This window comes from Corvus hawaiiensis, chromosome 11, assembly GCF_020740725.1.
Source record: "Corvus hawaiiensis isolate bCorHaw1 chromosome 11, bCorHaw1.pri.cur, whole genome shotgun sequence".
Classification (NCBI taxonomy): Eukaryota; Metazoa; Chordata; class Aves; order Passeriformes; family Corvidae; genus Corvus; species Corvus hawaiiensis.
The window spans coordinates 5,490,318-5,511,443 of NC_063223.1; the positions used below are offsets into that span (position 1 = coordinate 5,490,318).

At 45.1% G+C, this 21,126-nt stretch overlaps 1 protein-coding gene across 12 annotated transcripts in view; it reads right to left on the reverse strand.

Moving 5' to 3' along the window:
• CHL1 (cell adhesion molecule L1 like) overlaps positions 1-21,126 on the reverse strand; it is a 132,741-nt gene that overhangs the window by 77,451 nt on the left and 34,164 nt on the right. The window contains exon 1 of one of the 12 annotated variants that reach the window (XM_048315224.1): positions 7,495-7,692. The exons of 10 other annotated variants lie outside the window; for them this stretch is intronic. The gene's annotated coding sequence lies outside the window, so the exon portion shown is untranslated. Of the gene's footprint in view, positions 1-6,362; positions 6,508-7,494; positions 7,693-21,126 lie in introns of those variants that run through there. One more of the 12 variants, XM_048315227.1, reaches the window with a different exon arrangement.

Below are 21,126 nucleotides of genomic sequence, written 5' to 3' on the forward strand. Positions count from 1 at the left end.
GAATGTGTGGTTTCTTTCAGGGGAGATCATGTCCTGATAAAGAATTCTCTTTGACCTGCCTGTGAGGAGCTTTGGACTTGAAAATGCCCAGACCCATAGGACGCAACTTCCACGACAAGAATCTATAACAACAGGGCAACTTACACAATACTCATAATTAATGGTTATAGTTAATAAATAAAATCAACTTTTACACCTTTTATCCATCTTAAAAAAACCCTTTTCAATACTGATTTTCAAATTGCTGCTGATGTCCCTCAGCAGAACTAAGACCACATCCTGAGGGAGTTACACAAGCACTGATTGTGGTATCTTGGGGTGAACTAAGCCCCGGGTATGGCTAAGACACAAAGATTTCACACACATTTATGGAGATTCTGCTCCTGTTCTGGGAAAACTGCCACAGAAATGCATATGGCATTCAAGTGCCGTTGTTCTGGAAAACATTTGGCATTAAAGGACAACGGGCAGTCAACATTTGCACACATGTTTAGAAACAAATGGGATTATTTGCAAGAGCATGTGGGGACAGCACAAGGGGGAATGGATTCAAACTCAGAAAGAGCAGGGCTAGATTAGATATCACGAATAAATTCTTTACTCAGAGGGTGGGCAGGCCCTGGCACAGGGTGCCCAGAGCAGCTGTGGCTGCCCCTGGATCCCTAGCAGTGCCCAAGGCCAGGTTGGATGGGGCTTGGAGCAGCCTGGGGTAGTGGAAGGTGTCCCTGCCCATGGCACAGGGTGGAAATAGATGATCTTTAGGTCCCTCCCAACCCAAATAATTCTGTGATTCTATGAGCACATCACAGCACAAATATTAAATCTGAAGGGGAAAATTCAGGATGGAAAGTTGCATGAAAGCTGGTTTGGAAGGATAAAGGAGTAAGACAACAATCCAGACACACAAATGGGCTCTGAAGGTGAAAGAGAGGATATAAATAGCTCTAAGAAAGAAAATGCAAACCATCCCTCTCACCTTGGCTGCTGTGTTATCATGGACATGACATCCCCCTCCCTGCTCCCTCCCGCCACAGCAAACCCCCCCCCCCCAGCACAGTCTGAACACAGGGACGGCCAGTGCCCCTCTTTTCCCTCCTAACACAGCCATTCCTCACTATTCCACACTTTTAAAACACAGGCCAGGTTGGACGGGGCTTGGAGCACCCTGGGACAGTGGGAGGTGTCCCTGCCCGTGGCAGGGGTGGGACAGGATGGGCTTTAATGTCCCTTCCAACCCAAGCCATGGCACGGTATCTGTGACACTGAAACAAACAGTGGTGGACAAGTGGCCCAGCTTTGGGAAGAAGCCAGCCCAGAGCCAAAGCTCACAGCAGGAGCCAGACCCTGCTCATGATGCATCCCAGATTCCATCCATCAGCACAGGCAGTGACAGCCCCACGGCCAGGAGCTGCTGAGCAATGGATGAGCACAGGCAAAGCGCGGGCGCCCTTCACACCCAGGAACTAAAAGGGTACAAGTGGAGAGCAGGGAGAAGAGGTTTTGAGTTCCAGCACATCAAAGGCTTAGTGACATTGAAGTAATAAGAAATAATGAATACTTAACTCCCAGTTCATATTAAAAAACCTATTAATGTTTTATTTTGTCATCCATAATGAAAATAGGAATTGGGCCCGTGGTTCTTAATGATATCAACGGTGCACGAGGAAAATTGCTGGGCCAAAACCAAGGCAGGAGTGGGCAGCCCTGGCAGCCTGGGTTTGGACTCTGGCAGCCTCAGCCACAAACCAGCACTTCTCTGCACTCTGTGAAAAGTTTGTGAGGGCAGAACATGAGCTCAGGACAGGATGATGTGGATTCCAAATCTCGAATCTGACCCTGTCACTGCAGCCCTTCCCTTTCCCAAATCGCTGTGGTGTCTTTAATTAGGGAGATGGTCTTGGACAGGAGGCAGAAATTCAAATCCCAGCTCTGACAGACTTTACATAGGATCTTACTGAACTTTGTTGTGTCGTGATGCACTTTCTTCTTCCATCTTCTGAATACGTGCTCACGTTCATACCATTCTCAGGATGGGACCTGTGTGCAATGAATGTAATCCCCGAAATTCCCATGCATACACAGGTCTATTCTAATAACAGTACATTAAATCTTAACCTATTTAAACCTTATTTTAAGGTGCATTTGTTCCAAATTTGCCAGGAAATCCAGGCTGTTAATTACAAACAAAAGGATGCTTGAATCAGCCTTGTACCAGCTCACAACTGTGACACGGAGGTTTCACAGGAGGATTGACAGCACCTGTGATCCTGTAAAAATGATGAACTAAAGTGTGCAGGCCCTAAATAATGTGAGTAAGTGCCCAGGGTATTCAGCAGGGTGAAAGGAGTGGAATTCTACACTTTCTGAGCAGGGCACACCATCTGCTCCGCTGTGGGCACTCAGCTCACACCCTCCACGGGCTTCCAGTGCAGCTGAAGTGACACCAGGAGACAGGAGGACATCAGTGACAAGCACTGCCACTTGGGTCCTCACACTCTGCAGCTTCCAGGGAGCTGGGGGGAGAACACACTGAGGAGTTCCAGCCACAGCTCCCGTCCGGAGGGACTGACGGGAGCGACAAGGCTCATGCAGTAAAACAGCGGAGATAAAATCCCGGATTTCCCTTCCCAGAGCAGTCAGTGACAATGACACAACACAGAGCTCTCCCAGTGATCCCTTCCTCCTGCTTCCCCTGTGGTCTAACAGGCAGGATAAGGTCACACTGGCAGCACTGATCCTGCTCTCAGCACAGCGTTCCCACCCTGGCACCACTCACTCCTCTCCAACTCCTCAGCCAGGGAGCCAAAGCCCCCCCTATTCCTTACTCCTTTGGTGCTCTTCCCTCTCTCATTCCACCAGGACCCAGGCAACAAAGCTCACCCATCCCTGGAGAACGCAGAACTGCAGCAGGGTGGATAACCAAGCCTGGGGACACATCTGAGTTTCAGAGAACACTTTTCCCAAGCTGGGTTCAGCCAGTCCAGGTTTCAGCTTCCCTGCTGTAACTCCATCATTTATTACGTGCCAGGCCCTGCCAGAGCAGATCTGCTTTGCATATCCTATTACTTATCAGAGCATTTAGCCACAGGACCCTCTGGAGAGCACATTATCAAAGATTAGGGACTAATTTGACCAAAGACTTCCCTGGAGAGCAGCAGTGCTCCCTTGCAGAAGACACAACTGCTGCTGCAGCCCAAGGGGCAGGGATGAGCAGAGAAAAGGTTGAACCTTCCTGCTTTGGGTTCTCTCCAGTTTAAACTGGCCACTAATCCCTAATAATTTAATTTATTTGCATTAATGGACCAGGGAGTCAATATTTGCATTAGCCTATTGCACAAAATATGTTGACATGTTTCTTCTAAATCTGGTTCAATTTCATTTCTTAATGCTAAAGCACCTTTATTTCACGAGATATGGGGAGCCTAATTAATATTTCATGCTTATTACTTAGGCTCAGCCTCACAATAATCAATTCCTAAACCCAGGGCTCTGCTTGGAGTATTTAATCTTTTGGAATCTTCAGTGCACCTCCGATCCTCAATGAATTTACATCAAGCTGATTTGTTTCTATTCTCATACCTGAACCCTTATTGCTAATTAGAAGAGGAAAATAAGTGTATTGTTGTCTCTGCAGTTGGGGTGTTTATTTCGTCTCCTCCTCCTCACGTTCCTCCTCTGCACTTTTCGCCTACAAGGCATAAAGTACTGAGTGATTTCCAGACACAAAGTTCCTGAATTTAATCTAAATTAAGCCCCATGTCCAATTTGATAACAAATCCCTGCAATGTGACTATTCACACTGGGTAAATATGGCATGATTGTAATTACAAACTCAAAAATCATAACACGAAAGTGTTGATTAATGCTTCAAAGCAGATTTTCCAGCATTCTGTACATGGAATCCATCTGATTCATCCTGTATGTGGTTGCTCTGTTTGGCCTCAGGCTAAAAAATTAATTTTTTCAAACTATTTCTTCCCACTATAAATGTTTCTGCTGGGAAAATTGGCCACTTTCTTTCTTTCTCATTTAAAGATCTTTGAATTCAAGCCACACAGCCAATAAATATGTCTGGAGTTCATTATTTTCTGGGCACACCAAGGTGGTTTTTACTGTAACAGACATCACCCCTGAGTGGGAATTGTGACTTTGGGAAGTTGAGTTGCTAAATTTCAAAGGAATCTCCTATAGGAAGAATCAACAAACAGTCAATTTTTTTTTTCCAAGTCCTTTTCTACAGCCTTTTCCTGCAAGTGAGGAAGAAAATGATGGTTGGAAATGCTCCATTCCTACTCCTAAACACTGATAAAGCTGGCTAAACCAAAAATATGTTCAGATTTATTTCCAAGTCTAAGTCGGAATAAAATCACCTTTCTGGAGTGCAGGAGCATCCTTCTGACCTCCCCTTCTAGGAAAGAGCTGGATTCCCACGTCCTCCTTTTCCAGGAATCAGCTCTGAATATTAGGCTGAGCTTTCCATCCTGCCAGAGCAAATCTGGGCAGCCTCAGCCCATCCAAATGCTGCTCCTGTGAGGGGTTTGGGAACCTGCACTGCTGATAATTAACATCCCCTCTGAGCTGGAGCATCCCTGCTGCCTTCCCTACCACAACATGCAGCATTTTAATATTAAACAGCCACGGGGGGGAAAAAAGAGGGAGGGGATGGGAGGAAAAAAAAAAGGACTGTTAAATTCTTAAGTTTTGGTGCCTGAAGGGGATCAAATCCAGTCTGAAAAGATCTGTCTGGACAGTTATGGACAGAGCTCTCAGGGCTCGGTGTCAGCTCAGACAGATGAGCTGGATATTCACAAATTCCTCACCCACCACTCATAAATGACTTTTCTTCAGCCCAGCAATCAGCAGCTGGCAAACTGGGCGGGGAAATAAGGTCCCACCTAAGCAGAGCTTTTCCTGTACATATTCCATGGATTCTGGGCAGAGTGTGCAGTGAGGGGGTGAGGAAGCCATGGTTTCAGTCATTGCTTTCATCAAATTTCATTTCTTTGCAGCTGCAAAAGCCTGTGCAAAGAGAACTAAAGCTTCTTTTATGGAAGGAGGAGTGGAAAAAATTCCAATCACCCCAATGCTCATGGAAAATAAGGTGAATTCTATAGAAAAGTCAAATCCATAGGCACTAAAATTCCCTCCTCAGTGGTGTTATTTGCCAGGCCTTCCACAGATAGATAGGAAAAAATCACTGATCTAATGCACAAAATTATCTTCATTAATATGAAAACTTAAACATGCCAGGGAGGGGCATTCTGAAGTTTTATCCTACTGGATCCTGCTATTCCTCTGGAGAAATGTCAGCAGAGCACTGAGCAGACAGGAAAGCTGGAAGACTGATTAAACCACGTTTAAAACCATGAGAACATGCAAAACTGAGTATTTTCCAGGATCATTAAAATAAACCTTAATTACAGAGCCCACGTTTATCTGTGTCATCCGATGTCACAATACTTCAAGGTTGATGATGAGGGGAAAAAGGCAAAAATCCCCAACAACTGCATCCAGCAGCAGAGCAGTATCTGCATTATTCATCATCGGTCGTGCAGTGACAGATCCAAAATAATTAGTATTATCCACATTAACTTATGCAATTCCCCTGCCTAAAGAGAAGCCATAAAGAAATGTAAAGTAATTATAAAGCAGAGATGCTCTGGATGGGCTGGGAAGTTCTGGTGGAGCAAAGCTTGGAGGGAGGAGGAAGAACAAAACTTGTTAATAACATGGAGTGGCAAAACAATGCAATTGTCAAAGGAGAAAAGTAAATGAATTGAAAATTCTGGTGTGCACGTCACAGATTAGGAAAACCTGCGACTTTGCAGCAAAATGGAAAAAAAAAAGAAAGAGAAAAAAGTAAAAGACAAAAATAACACTAGAGAAGAAACAGAAAAAATAAACAAGATATAAATCAGTATGTAGAAAAGATTATAAAAAGGTATATTTTATTTATGTTCTTTTAGTCTGAGCTTTCATAACAAAAACCTAGGACAGAGTCCAGTTAAGCATGGAACAGAATCCTGGAATGATTTGGGCTGGAAGGGACCTTAAAGCCCATCCCATCCCACCCCTGCCATGGGCAGGGACACCTCCCACTGTCCCAGGCTGCTCCAAGCCCCAATGTCCAGCCTGGCCTTGGGCACTGCCAGGGATCCAGGGGCAGCCCCAGCTGCTCTGGGCACCCTCAGGCTCTGCCCACCCTCCCAGGGAAGAATTCCTTCCCACTATCCCATTAACCCTACTCTCTTTCAGTCTGAAGCCATTCCCCCTTGTCCCATCACTACTTTTTCCTGATGAAAATCAGAAACTTTTATCTCTGCAAGGACTTCTGTCTGAAAAGATAATTGACATTTACTTACTGTCCATACAGAGCCAAAGGTAGAACAACCACTAAGCTAACATCAAAGTTAGCAAGAGATTCCTGTGGACTTCAGCAGAGTTTGGCTCCCACCTCCAGAAGGAATTGCAAGAAACTCCAGCAGAGTTTGGATAAATCTTCAGAAGCTGGAAGGGCACTGCCTCGACGTGCAGCTGCCCCCATTTATTACAAAGACAGAAAGAAGCTGCTTTCCCTCAGAAGGAGCCAAAAAGAAAAAAAAAAAACATCAGGCAAAACCTGGCACATCCCAGAGCAGCCAAATCTGGAGCTCATTACCGGGAGCGCCTGCACAGCCCTGGGGACTGCACCTCCTCGTGCCAGCTGGGAATGTTCACAGTCACAAAGGGTTGTGGTAGGACACTCTAAAAATCCAAGCAGTGCTGAAGAGAAGCTGATTTTCAGCAGAGGAAGTCAGATTTTTCTGAAAGGTCACCACAGAACACCTGTATATCTGAGTTCTTCAAAGCTCAAATGTATCAGAAACATGCTTAACAAAGAAAATCTGGTGCATTTGGTCAGCAAACAACTGCCTAAAAATCTCCTTCCTCTCTGAACCTTGTCAGAAAAGGTAAAAGGGATTGTCCCAGTAAAGGTTATTTCAGACGTGTTTTAAGAAGCAGGAAGCAGCAGGCACTTGAGAATAAACTCAAATGTCTCAGCTCTGCCCATGATCTCTGAGGGGACATCAGGCACAGCTGGGAGATTGACAAAGCAGGGTTTGTTGAGAGAGATAAAAGAAAAGAAAAAGAAGGAAACCCTTTAACAGAAACAACAAAACCCACAAAACATCTGGGCTAAGACTGCAATTCAGAAACTCTTCCTTTATAAAAAAAACCCGACCTTACACCGAGACGTGGAGTAACCAAGGCTCTGCTACAAAACTGCAAAGAGACAGAGAGAAGGTGGAGAGCCAGACAAAAACACAAAACACCAACTCAGTCTGTGCAGGGACACAGCACAAACATCTCCCCAAAGGGCTCTGACCCACCACAACTCCCAAACCCTGCCTCGCACTCCATGAGCCAGACAATATCTCACATCTGCCCCTTTCTGGGCATCAACCAGCCATGAGACCCCCAAACCTGCCCTTCACCAGCTCAGAAATTCCAGACCTTCCTGGGGTAGCCTGTGGGCTTCTCCTCCTTCTCCTCACTGCTCTGGATGGCTTTGGGACCTCTCTTGTCCCCTCATGCTCCTCCTGGGTTGATGCTGCTCCTTCCCTCCAGGACTCAGTGCTGCCTCTGCCCCTCGGAGCAGCTTCCCCAAGGAATCCGGACTATTCCAGGGAACTGAACCTGAAATGCTCTGCAGATGCACTGAGTGGCCATTTAAGCAGTGAGTCATCTTCTCTGGGAGCCTTTTAAGGAACGTGGCTGGCACATTTTCAAGGTGCATTTCTTAATCCCGAGTTTTGCACTTTGCAGGGTGATACATCCCGGAGCTGGGAATATGGATCATATGGCAGCAGACCACATTTATCGGGGGAAGAGCATTTAGCACCAGATTTTCCTGTATGTGGCACTTGCAAAGGGTGATCCTAAAATGTCTGAGTTTGTCCTTGTGCTCTATTTCAATTAACTCCTCCTCTAAAGGGAGTCAGTTCAGCTTGGCCAAGAAAGACTTAAATTCTATCTCCTGTTGCAGCTGAGCAAATGATATTTGAAACATTTTTAAATTGAATTCCTAAACTCTGCTCATTTCTGTCTCTGACTCCCAGAGCTGTCGGAAACTTTTCCAAAGCTTTTCTTTTTTTGTTTGTTTGTTTTGGGGGTTTTTTTGTAACTACCAGCATCCTATCCCCTACACCTGCCTTCACTTTCTGGGGGGTTTCTGTTAAGATCAGCCTAGCAATAAATTTTATACAGCCAAATTACTGAAAGTACCGTGGAACTCTGTGTAATTAGTGTGTAAATAATTAACACTCAAGTATGATCACTTCCAATGAGTCCATCCTAGGCTATGATGGCCTCTCACATAATTTCTCTTAGATCACTATAAAATATTGCTACATCTTCATTTTTCCACTCTGAATCTGCAAATTACACAGAGGACCAGGTTCTTCCCAGGAGGATCTCAGGATGCACCAGAAGACCCTGTACCAATTTATGATGTGTGACACCTTTTTTATCAATTACATTTCTAAACAGTAAGTTATTTTTGATTATTCTGAATTTTCTAGAAGCCAGTGTGCACCTGCCTTTGCTACGTCACCAAGCTGCTGCTTCTCTGCAATGCCTGGTGAGATAAAAGCCTGGAAGTGTTTTTATCCCTCTTTCCAAAGAGCCAGTGGGCTGCAGATGGGTGAAAGTGGCAGACTTGGAGACAAAAAAACCCAACCCAAGTGAGTCAGAGAAATCTGATGATTCATCCAAACCCAAGGGAAGAGGAAGGAAATGGTCTCATATTTTCTGTAAAACAAGTAAATAATACCCAGTGCATCCAGGTCACTAATTTGGGCAACTCAGCAGGGAACTGGAGAACCTCTTCCACAGAAACAGTCACAATTAACAATCCCTAATCACTAAGAAAGCTAATTCCTTATGTTACACTTCTCAATGAAATGAGGTACGATGGAAGTCTGGAGAGATTAATACCAAAACAATATTCCTAAATATACACCCAGTAACGGAGCAGGGATGAGCACCAGCTTGGTCCCTAAGGATCAGGGTGCCAGCCTGTGCTCTGATGTCAGAGCTCCCACCTGAGCTCATGGAATACAATATTTATTCTTCCTACATATAAATGTACACCAATGATCTGTATGGACACTTAACTCGCAGCGAGACGAAGAATTAATGATATTAATTAGATACTTTATAACTGAAAATCTCTGTTCTTTGCAATTCTACCTCTCTACAGCAAAATGCTCCCTTATCCTTTCACACACACCCAGAACAAATCCAATTCCTTTAACACAGTGATCCTTTTCCTGATGTGTTTCTCCCCAAAATGTTGGCACAACATTCCTTTGCTGCCTTGTGGCACAATCATCCTCCCATCACCAGCACTCAGACCTCGGATATTGCCTCCTGTGGGATCCAGAGGGGCACTTTTCCTGCAGGCACAGCTCTAAATACCAGCTCACTTTGTTCTGCAGGTGTGAGAATGACTTTGAACAGAAAAAAGTGTGATGAGAAACCAAAGTTCAAGTTAATCCTAATACCAGGCAACCTCTTCTCACTGATCTTTAATACATCCTGCAAGAAGGGAAAATAAAGTTTCAGGGCTGGCCATTGCCAGCAATCCTCAGGAGCCCAAAGGCTACAGCTCATGATGGCAACTTCAAAAAAAATCTGACAAAAGCATTAGGAGTTCTGAGGGAGACAAATGTTTGTGTTCCAGCCCCTTGGCTGAAGAAATCCTTTAATGAGTTGCATCAAGAACTGCTCTTCGTTGCAAAGCAAGTAACAAGCCAAAGGTTTTGCCAGTGCTTTCTGAGTGTGGCTGTTTTGGTGTCCCACGAGTGCCTTGGCAAGGCTAAAACACAGAAAGATTTGGTAAAGCTACTCCTTCCCAAAATGCTGCTTTTAAAATTAAAAATGCCTCTGTTATCATCTTCATGGTGAAATATTCGTTTATTCTATGCCAGGCTGGGCTTTCAGAGTTTTACTGAAGAATTCTGAACTATCCAAATTCCACCCCAGTAACCCCCAGCTCTGGGGACTGACCCACCCTCACCCACCAGCCCTGGGGACAGGACAGCAGCACCCCAGAGGTGTTGGGAGACCCCAAAAACACCTCATGCCCAGGAATTCACCAACATTCTCGCAGATAAAATCTCAAATATAAACCCTTCAGAGAAAGATGAAAATCCTGAATAATGAGCAGGGGTTTGGCAAAAACTGAGCATCTTGATTTGGGGAATAAAGGTTATAATGTTGAAATGGACTGGATTCGTGAGAAATGCCTTTTTTTTTTTTTTCCCTTGGCAAAGGGGAAAAAAGAAATGCTCTTTTCTGGGACAGCTTGTTGAGGAAATGAGGCTCTTTCCACTCATGCAACCTGTCCCATCCATCCAAACCTCTCCATCACTGGCAAGCAGGGGAGCTGCAAAAGAAAGAAACTCCAACCAGTGCTTCCACTGAGTAAAAAGACATGGCAAATTCTGTTTGAGAGCAGCTGACTGGCAAATCTCAGCGTGTTTGCTGGCAGCTCGGGCAGGCTGTGCAGAACACGGCCTGTGAGGAGCTCAGGACTATCTCCTGCCTGCTGGGGAAGGCACAACAGGCACGAGCTCTGCCCCGTGCAGGGACTGGGAATGCCAGGCAGTAGGAAACCAAGACAGCCTTTTAGGTTCACAGGTTACAGAATATCTTGTTTTGTCAGAAGGGCTCGATTTTTAATTACCTAGAGAGAATTGCTTTCCCTGTTATTTCGTGCTCTAGGGTTATTATTAACTTTTTAACATAAATCTGCATTGTAGAACCGTAAACCCGAGTTGGTTAATGAAAACAACCACCCTGTAGGGACGCAGCAGCTCAACAGATGATCAAAAAGCCTTTTTTGCATCATTAATCTGCAGGATTTCATGAAAGAATTAAGAAAAATAAGCATTTCTCTAACGCAGGCATGAAGCATCCTTGAAAATATCAATCCCTCCCCCAAAACCAGTTTGCCCAGAACCACTGCACAGCAACAAAGAGTCCCTCAAATCCGAAATGAAATCATTAAGCGGCAAGAACTCAGGGGAGAGCTCTCCTTGCCCAGTGGAAGAGGTTTCATAGCCCTCCCATCTGCACCCTGCACTCGTTCATTAATTCCCAAATGAGCAATGGCGAGCGCAGACAGTGTCCCTTTGTCTCCTGGCTGAGTCCCTTGTTAGTGGGTGTCCCTTCACCCCTCTCCCCGAGACACAACTTGTGGTGTGACGACAGAGACCTCGTGGGGAGCTCCAGCCAACGCAAACTGACCGAGAAAAAGGATCACGGTGATTCCTCAGCAGCCTCTTCCCAGGGAAAAGCCGCTGGGGCCGCATCCCGGCGCCCTCACACCTTCCAGCAGCCCTAATCCCACAGCCAGCGAAGCCCCAGCCCTCAGCTCATGCAGGAATCCACTGAGCATCTGTCGGTGCCTGCCTGCCATGCAGCAGATTACAGGGAAACAAGCCTTGGAAAAGCTGTGCCTGTTAAATCTGAAGAGCCGTAACAGCACCCAGGTTCTTGAATTTAATGAGGCAACAGCACTTAGGGCTGACTCTTCCTAAATGCATATACGCAAATAATTCCCTTGTAATGAACTCCTGAGGCAACTGCCTTTGCCCTTCCTGCTAATGATAATAAATTCCATCCAAATTATTCCAGGCACTGAACAGCCCCTGTCCTGTACTTAGCCCTGTACAAGGACAGAGGAACAGCTACACTGAGGGGAAAAGGAGCATCAGGCCACTGAGCAATAACTCACTGCGCCCTGGTTTGCCACACTCAGACAGGAGCAACGATTTTGTTTTTGGCAGGACAAAAGATGCTAAGCTTGGCAGGGAAGATTTAAGAAGAAACTGATTTTTTTTTCAAATGGAGTAGTGAGGAAATATGCAAAGTGAGAATTCTCCAAGAGATATCTGCCTGCTTGGGAATCCTATTTCCAGGCAGCCACAGAAGATGGTACAGCCAAATAAACAGATTAAAGCCCACGGGCTGGCGGTACAACTGAACAATGATCCGTCTTAGAGCTGCTCTGGAATAACTTCTACTGCAGCAATTTATGATGTGCCTGACAGGAAGGGTTTGGAGGGAACATGCCAATAGCTCAGCAGCATTTAAAGAACATCCCCAAGTTATTTGTCACATCTCTGTCAGGCCCGGCTCGGGTGAGGTGCTCCGTAACCACAGCAGCTTTTAGAAACTGGAGCTGCAGTGACTTTCAAGCCTTCTGTTGCTGCCAGGTGGTTGATTTGGTAATGCAGGGTGTAATTCTGGGAGTCTTCTCAGCCTGCACTGCAGGTAAGGCAGGGTGTAATTCTGGGAGTCTTCTCAGCCTGCACTTGTGGCACAGAAAGCAGGGATCCATCCTGGGCATCCCCATGGAGCAGTGAACGCCGGAGCGGGAGAGGAGCTCCCAGACACACAGCGACTTGTGCGATTTCCTTGTCACCACCCGAGCACTGTCACAGACAGGAGAGGTGAGCACTGCACTGAACGCGTGGCTGGGGATGGAAAGGCAGGGCCGGTGCTGCCCAAAGCTGGGACATCCCAGGGCAGGCAGGGAATGGACAGTGCCACCACTGCCGCCTCGGCACCGGCTGGAGATGCGCGGTTGGGTTGTTCTTTCCTGGAGAAACCTCAGCCCAGTGAATCCCACCCAGATCAGGAAACCCATCCAGGAGGGATTGGAGCATCAGAATTGGGACTCAGACTGTCAGGAAACAAGGCAAGTCCTCATCACATTGTTACAGCAGGGATTACTGTAACACGCCTATATCAAACCAGGAGTTCCGTGGAAAAGAAATACACATGGACGGATTGTTGGTAGATGTTTCAGAGATGTTCATTTCCCCAGCCCATGGCCGGGGCTCTGCCGAGGAACCCTCACAGTCTGGGCCGAGGGTCCCTGCCCGCGCAGGGAACACAAACCAACAATGGGGAACGAGGCTGCCCAGGGGCAGGGAAACACCGTGCCTCCCCTCAGGGCCCCTCTCCCAGGGCTCCATGGCAGGGGGAGGAGACCCCAACATTTCACCCGTTTATTTTTAACAAAAGAGATGTAAAACTTAACATTGAAAACAACAAGGACAGTTTCAAAACAAAACAAGCCACCCTCCTGAGTCTTTGAATGTCCAAACAGATTCTGTGGAACATCTTAAAGCTGACAGAAGGGGGACAGAACTCTCTGAGCATGCTTTGTGGGGAAACTGAGGCAGGAGAGGGTTTAATTTCTTCCCTCCCCCTTTTCATCCCCCACTCGGCATTGGAAAGGGATTTTTGGGGAAACAATTGGCAAAGGTATGGTTTTGTGAGGGAAACCATGGATGAAAAAACAGATTGGGAATACATTGGGGGTTATAGGACATAGGGTAAAAGGGAAAGGTGGGAATAGGAAAGGGAGACTGTAGGGGGGGCGTACAATGGAGATATTGTCTAACATGACTACAATTTTTTGCATATATACTGCCTTTTACAGGAACACCATCAGGCCCAGTGACCTGCGATGCTTTTAACCCTTTTCTACCTAGACCAATTTTGAATTCTACCACCTCTCCATCTCCCAAGCTTGGGATGCATTTTTCAGGGTTATTCTTTTTAATAGCAGTTCTATGCACGAATATGTCTTGCTGGTTGTCACATCTCGTTATAAAACCTAACATAATTTTGTTCAACATTATACCATTTTACTATCCCTAAGATCTTAGTTACTATGATCTTTTCCTTTTTCCGAGTGGCTGCTGTTTTCTGTCTCGCTGCGTCTTTGCTCTCTCTTTCAGTCGCTCCCGTGTTGGAATTGTCAGGGCTGCTCGTGCCTGCGCGCTCTTCCCGGGGTCGCGTTCAGGGCTGCGCGGGCTGGGCCACGCCGCTCAGTTCTCCGTGCGTCGCCTCCTCTGGTCGCAGCTTTGCTGCCGCTGCCAGGCGCTGCATCTCAGCCGGGCCCCTGAGCGATGACTCCCCTGCACCCTGCTCCAGAGTGCATCTCGGCTGGGCACGGCTCCGCTCCACCGCCGCCAGCCGCCGCCCGCGCGCCGCCCCTCTCGGTCGGGCGTTCACGGGGCTCGCTCCACCACGCGCTGCACAGGACCGGGCGGGCACTGCCGGGTCCCGCCGCTCCCCGCTCCGCCACCGACACTGCGGCTCGCGTGGCTCCGCCCGCACGCGGGAACTGCCTCGCTGCTGCTCGCAGGGCGCTCGGTGCACGTGGCCTGGGCCGCACGGTCCCTGCGCCAGGCTTCCCTTCGCCAGGACACAGCTGACATTGCTCAACAGTCTCGGTAACTAAATAATATTCACGAAAATATTCTTCCATAGGCATGTATTTTGACTCAAAATTTAACTGTGTCCAAACGGTATTCCAAAAGTCTTTGGTAAGAATTAAGTCCCAAGAAACATAGAAAAAGTTCTTAAACAACCATGCCAGGAAGTGTTTCAGTTCTTTTTGAGCTTGAATCAAGCTAAAATTTACAAATCGTTGTTCAAGAATCATTTTAAGTTTAAGATAAATGTCCATATGCGGCTCTGAAAGCCAAGAGTCTTCCCACGGTTTCTCCATAGTTTAGATATGGAATAGCAAAACAAAACCAAGAAGAGGAATCCAAAGTTTCTAGGGTTTACTCACTCAAATCAGTTGCTTAGGGATCGGGGATCATTCTGCTCTCAATTCTCCACCACTTGTTACATCAGGCATTACTGTAACACGCATATATCAAACCAGGAGTCCCGTGGAAAAGAAATATATATGGACAGACAGATTCTTGATAGATGTTTGAGAGATGTTTATTTCCCCAGCCGCATGGCCGGAGCTCTGCTGAGGAACTGAGGCAATCACGGGCTGAGCGTCCCTGCCCGCGCAGGAAAACACAAACCAACAATGGGGAACGAGGCTGCCCAGGGGCAGGGAAACCCCATCTCTGTCCCCTCAGGGCCCCGCTCCCAGGGCTCCATGGTGGGGGGAGGAGACCCCGACATCACATCAACACCCAGTCACTGCTGCCTCAAGATGAAACATTGGCAGTGCCAATAGTTTGGTTCACAAATCCCATCTTCACGCGGTCGCTGTTTGAGGCCTCCCAAGTCACCACAACTTCAGAGAAAATTGCAATTCTGATTTCTAGACTGATCATCTTCCTAGTTTTTATTAACTTGATATTCTACCTGATAAGGAAAAAACATTAACATAAATTTTTTGGGTTTTTCTTCTATTCCTCAACTGACTTTTCTGGGTTTGCCCCACTGACTTCGTTAGGATCCTTGCACATGAGGACTGTTATTTATCTGAACTGGCTTCCAAAATAAACGCCACTGGTAAATTAATTCTGTAATCCTCTTTATGGCACAGGATGCAAGTCTGTATACATAGCATTTGCTTATCTACTTTTTGCTATTAATTCTTACATTTTTAATCACTTTCCATTCTCTGGCATTTACCTATGCTATTCTGTCAAATAATGAATATAGAAAATAATTCGATAGCATCTCAGTCACTTTCAGAAAATGAATTTATATTTCCATTTTCTGAAGGGTACTGTGTTGTTTTTTGCCTCTAAATTGTTTCCTTTATTCCAGAGCATAGAATTGAAGGTACTTTAATATCACATCTGTCTCAGAAATCCCTAAGTGGAAGGTGCCATTGCAGAGAAGAGGAATATTCTTCAGAGCAGAATGAAATGCATTAATGTTCAAGTCTGCAGGGGCAGGACTGGGAATAAACTATCGAAGCATAACAAAAAAACAGGCTGCAATATTTGAGAGGATCTTAGAATACATGGTTTATCACTCTTTTTAAAAACATTTATCATATCTACAATGTATTTATTATTCCAATCTGCCTTTTGCCATCATCATGAGAAACACTGCAGTGTTATCAAGCTCTAAAAATCCCAGTGCACACCAAGATGGGAGAGATTTCCAGTTTAACCCTTCCCACCCCTCTAAGCCCCCTGTGTTGGATGGTCAAGCTGCCAAGAGACAACTTCACCTCCTCCTCCTGCTGCTGTTAAACTGGATTTGCTCCACTCAAGAGTGGCTGATGTGGACCTAAGTGAGGATCAGACACCAGGACAGCAAAAAAGGGCAGGAAATGCAATAGGAGAACACAACCACACCTGCAGTGCACTTACAAAAACAATAATAAAGCTGCCTGGTTATCATGGGTTTGATGAGTAATGCAGAAATGTGGATCTTCAAGTCTTCTAATCCAACTAATTAAGAAGTAAGAAGTCATTCCTATGAATCCTAATGAGTTTTTCTAACCCTTCAATAATTGAATTAACCATGATTAATCAAAAAAAAAAAAAAAAAAAAAAAAAAAGTCACTTCCAAAAGAACCTTTTACTCTTGGTGCCAAGATCCCTTCCTACCTTGCCTGCACAAAGGGATTGTAAAGGTGAAGGGCAACATTAGTCCATTATCTACCTGGGAAAGAACTGCAAATTGCAAAAGGTTGGCATTTTCTACACCTTTTTTAACCTCTTTCTTCACAAAAAGATGCTTTATAGTGACCAGACCCTCAATAGAATTCATTTTAACTTGGAGCTTGGACCACAATCTGAGCAGAGAGCTGAGGACTGTGTGCGTTAGAAGCAAATGGGTAAATCATTAAGGATTAAATTCCTTTTGAAATACTTCTGAATCTGCTGAAGTTCTCTTTAAACTACCAGTAATTAGTTTTTAGCACTCTGGGAATGACTGGGGGCAAGAGATGTTCAAACAGAGCAGCCCTTTTTTACAACGGGAAAAAGGAGGTCTCCATAAATCTAAATTCAGACCCAGGAACAAATGAATAAACAATTAAATTGTAAGGACCTCCAGGAATAGAAAGTGAGAAGAAACTGCCAAGATGTGCAGTTCTAATCATGTCAACCCAGTCTTCCTTTTTTTTTAATCAGGATAATCACCTTATCACAGGAGGGAATTAGATGTGTTACATTTTGAATAGACAAACAAAATATGTTTGTCGCAGCAAGGTCCATTCACTGACTTGTGAGTTTAGTTTGACAATGAGCACACTCAAAGAACAGATTTTGACTGTCTATTTCCAAACTGAGGGCCCACACCAGCACTCCTTCACAGGTGTTTGACTTGGCCCCACATTTTCAGGAGTGACTGAGGTTGTACACAGCGTGAGGGATTCACCAGGACCCTAAAGAACAACACTTATGGCAAAAACCAATCTGAAATCACCAAGATAATTTAATAAAAAGGTATTCAAAGTCCTACTTATTCTGGGAATAACTAAGGGCAAGCTTTAAAATACGGTTTTTTCAGACAGGCAGTGAGAACAGAGGCTGGAAAAGACAAAACCCAAGCGTGAGTCAGCAAGGAGAGGCTGCTGCCAGACACAGGTGGTGTTTGGGGAAGTGTTAGCAGATGTTAACCACAGGACACAGGAGGTAATTATCCATGTGAGATTCAGAAAACATGACCTAGAAAGGAGGATATTTGCTCACTCCATCAAGAGAGAGGGCTGGAAAAGGGACATGGCAGCAATATTCCAACACATGACAGGGTTTAATTAAGAAAGCTCCAATCAGTTGTACTTTGGGAACACCACCAGTGGCTGCCTTAATTCACTGCGAGGGAAATTAAGGACAGATAATATGAAAAGCTGTATGAACTACATAGTTAATAATTTTAATACATTATCTCCAAGAAAGCTGCTCTGACCCATCGCTGGGAGCTTCTAAAATGACCTTGACACGACCACCTCTGCTGGAGGCAGGGGATGCACTGGGCTCCAGAGGGCTCAGCTGGCTGACCCCCTAAAATCTGCACCAGATTTGCATTCTAACCCTTACTTTTTAGTGTCAAGACCCAATAAATTGCATCTTACAGAAATGCTATCTCCTCTGGAACAAACCCATTTAATTAGGCACAAGTGACTGCTGCAGCACCAGCTTTGTACTATCTTCCTTTTCAAATTCCTATTGGATACCTTCAAGTCAGATCAAATATGGACAGTAAGGTGTCCATACCTGAGAGTTCCCAAAGTATCTCTCCCTAAAGGCACCTCTTCATCCCAGTGCTCCCAGTTTTATCTTGTCCAAACAAACACAGTCACATAAAACCAAACCAGGAAAAGCTCCCTTGTTACACTCCTAACATTCCTGTGTACGTTGGGTTTTTCACATCATCTTCTCCATATTATCCTCAGGGAAAAGCCTTCAGGAGGACAAGGGTGGCATGTAATAAAAACTTCCTTCATTTTTAAGTTTGTATTATATATTCTTACTCATTTTTTCTTTATTTTCCGTATGTTTGGTAGTCCCATACAGCATTTTGCAGGAAAGTTTATTTCAGCATTGAAGCAGAATTTTATATATCAATTTACTGAAGTAACAGATGAGCTTTGCTGATGCTGAATTTAACGTTGTATTTTTATGTGATTTTATTAGCTCGTTTATATAAAACTGGATTACACTCTATTACCAATCTATTTTCTCTTTGTCTACAAGTATCTGGTAATATAGCAGATAAATCTGAAATAATAGGAATAACAGAAGTACTACAGTGCACAATTAGAGCTTGCAGCACCCAAAATCAGACATCATTAATAACAAATGATGATATTATATAAAAGAAATACCATCTGAAAACTGATTTTACACGGCATATTAAAGACTCGATGGCTCAGGAGATGGGTAATAGAATAAAAAGCCTTTTATCTCAAGGTCATCAATTCAAATCCAAGTCAGACTGATAGCAACTGAAAGCCATTTGATGAGAGTGCTAATGAGCTTGGCCTCGTTACTGGAAATTTAAGAACACCTCAGCATTTAGCTCTTTCTGCTGCCCTGAGAGTGAAGCCAGGGAGGTTTGGAGGAGCAGGTCCAGCCCAGGAGGCAGAGCCGTGCTTCCCTCGTTATCCCGCGCCAGCCCCGGGCTATCCCTGCTGCAGGCACCTGCTCTGTTCCACAATCCAGCAGCACTGCTGAGCCTTTTATTGCTGGGAAGGCTGAAAAAGAGGATTGTGCTTCCAGCACCCCGAGTGACCACTTCAAATGATGGAGAAGCAATGCTCCTCTGAGCTGTAACAATTCCAGGTATTAATGCATCACTTTTGTTTGATATCTCACTATTTTCCTGGCGTGGATCAAATAATGTGCCAAAGTAAACCGGTGCAGGGAGAGAAAAGAATCCCTGTGCAAACCCCAGCAACTGTTCAGCTGCTCTCACAGCAGCCAGCAAATAAAGCAGAGCACATATTGCATGGCTTGACAAGCAAACTCAAAATATTCTCAGATAAAATCCCTGGAATAATTTCCTTTGTTCTGGTGTAATACCTGCACAACTCGCTGTTGGCACTGGTATTAACATGATGCAAAGCACTGATAAGAACCCCATTGATGTTGTCCTTTTCATGCTGAATGAAATTTTTATTAAAAATACCCTTCCAATAAAAGCAACAAAACACTAGAGATGAATTTTCAATTATTTTCCAAAGGAAAAAAAAGCATCCCAGAAGGAATTTGCTTTCATATCATTCATAGGCAAAGCTCAGTGTTAAATCAACACCTACAAATACCTGTTTGCAGGTGTGGATGGGGACACAGAGAAGCATCATAGTGACATAATCACTATAAACTGAGCAACCTGGGCTGGTGGAAAACATCCCTGCCCATGGCACGGGTTGGACTGAGATGACCTTTGAGGTCCCTTCCCACCCAAACCATTCCATGATTCTATAGGAACCAGATGAGTGTTCCCCATAATCTTTAATTGGAACCCACAGATTCTTTTTTGAACCTCCCCAGGTCCCTTCCAGCCTCAATTCTTTCAAGATTCTAAACATTAACCACCTCATGGCTCATGTAAATGCCATCTTCAGTAGTGCCTGGGCTTAGAGGAGCAGGTTTGGGTTCAGAATGAATAATGGACTAATTTTAAAGGTACCCAGGTACCTAAAGATCCATTTTTGCAACCAGCTTCAGCTTGCCATGTCTGGGTAATCAATTCCCTTAATTCAATTTTTCCCTAGTGTCACAGCCATTAGAAACTCAGCCCTTACCCAGGGGGGACAGCAGAAATCCCAAACTCTCACTTTTCTGCTGTCTAGAGATGCCTCAGCACCTACAGTTCCTCAAATAAACCCCTATGGATGCCTCTTATTTCAGGGCTGAACTTGATAACTTATTCCTAAATCCTGATAATCTCATATTTACAACAGTGGGCACAAAACCCTCAAATTTATGGGAGCTCCCCAGATAGAATCCCAGACTGGTTTGGGTTGGAAGGGACCTCAAAGCTCATCCATTCCACCCCCTGCCATGGGCAGGGACACCTCCCACTGTCCCAGGCTGCTCCAAGCCCCAATGTCCAGCCTGGCCTTGGGCACTGCCAGGGATCCAGGGGCAGCCCCAGCTGCTCTGGGCACCCTGTGCCAGGGCCTGCCCACCCTCCCAGGGAACAATTTCTTCTTAATATTGGATCTAAACCTACTCTCAGTCAGACTGAGGCCATATAGATATAAATGTATGTTAGAGGCCTTATAAATTGTGCATCCCCCATCAGCCCAAAGTGTGCACCTCTGGTGCTGCTGTGCAGCCTCCAACACTGGATTGTCAATTTTTCCCCTTCCAAGTGGTCAGGATTTACCAGTTCCCATTACTTGAGGTTAAAACTAGAGATTACTTTGGTTCAACAAAGAGCTTCCCCCCTGGCTTGCAGCACCAAATGGCCCAACTTACTTCATGTCTATCCAGCAAACTGTCAAAAATACAGAAATCTGGGTTTGAGTGGATTTTGGAGCATGGAAAAATCCCAAATCCATCAGTTGAGGTCATTAGCTCATGTGACACACCTCACTGAAGTCAATTTTCAAGGATAAGTGTGTGACAAGCTGAGTAGAGGAATTCTGCTTTAATGCATTATTAATTCATTTATTATTACAGTTATTACAATCTTTATGCAGGGCACTGAAGTTTAATTTTTTCTCTATGAGCTAATCTTTTTAATGAGCCCTTTCTTCTCCTCAGGATGGGAGCTTCCTCAACCACTTACGGAGCTTTTAAGCAAGTAGAAAATGACAGGACCCTGTACCCTCCCCACAAACACAGCTCCACATATCATGCCCTGAATTTTAAATGAAAAGGAACGATTACCAAC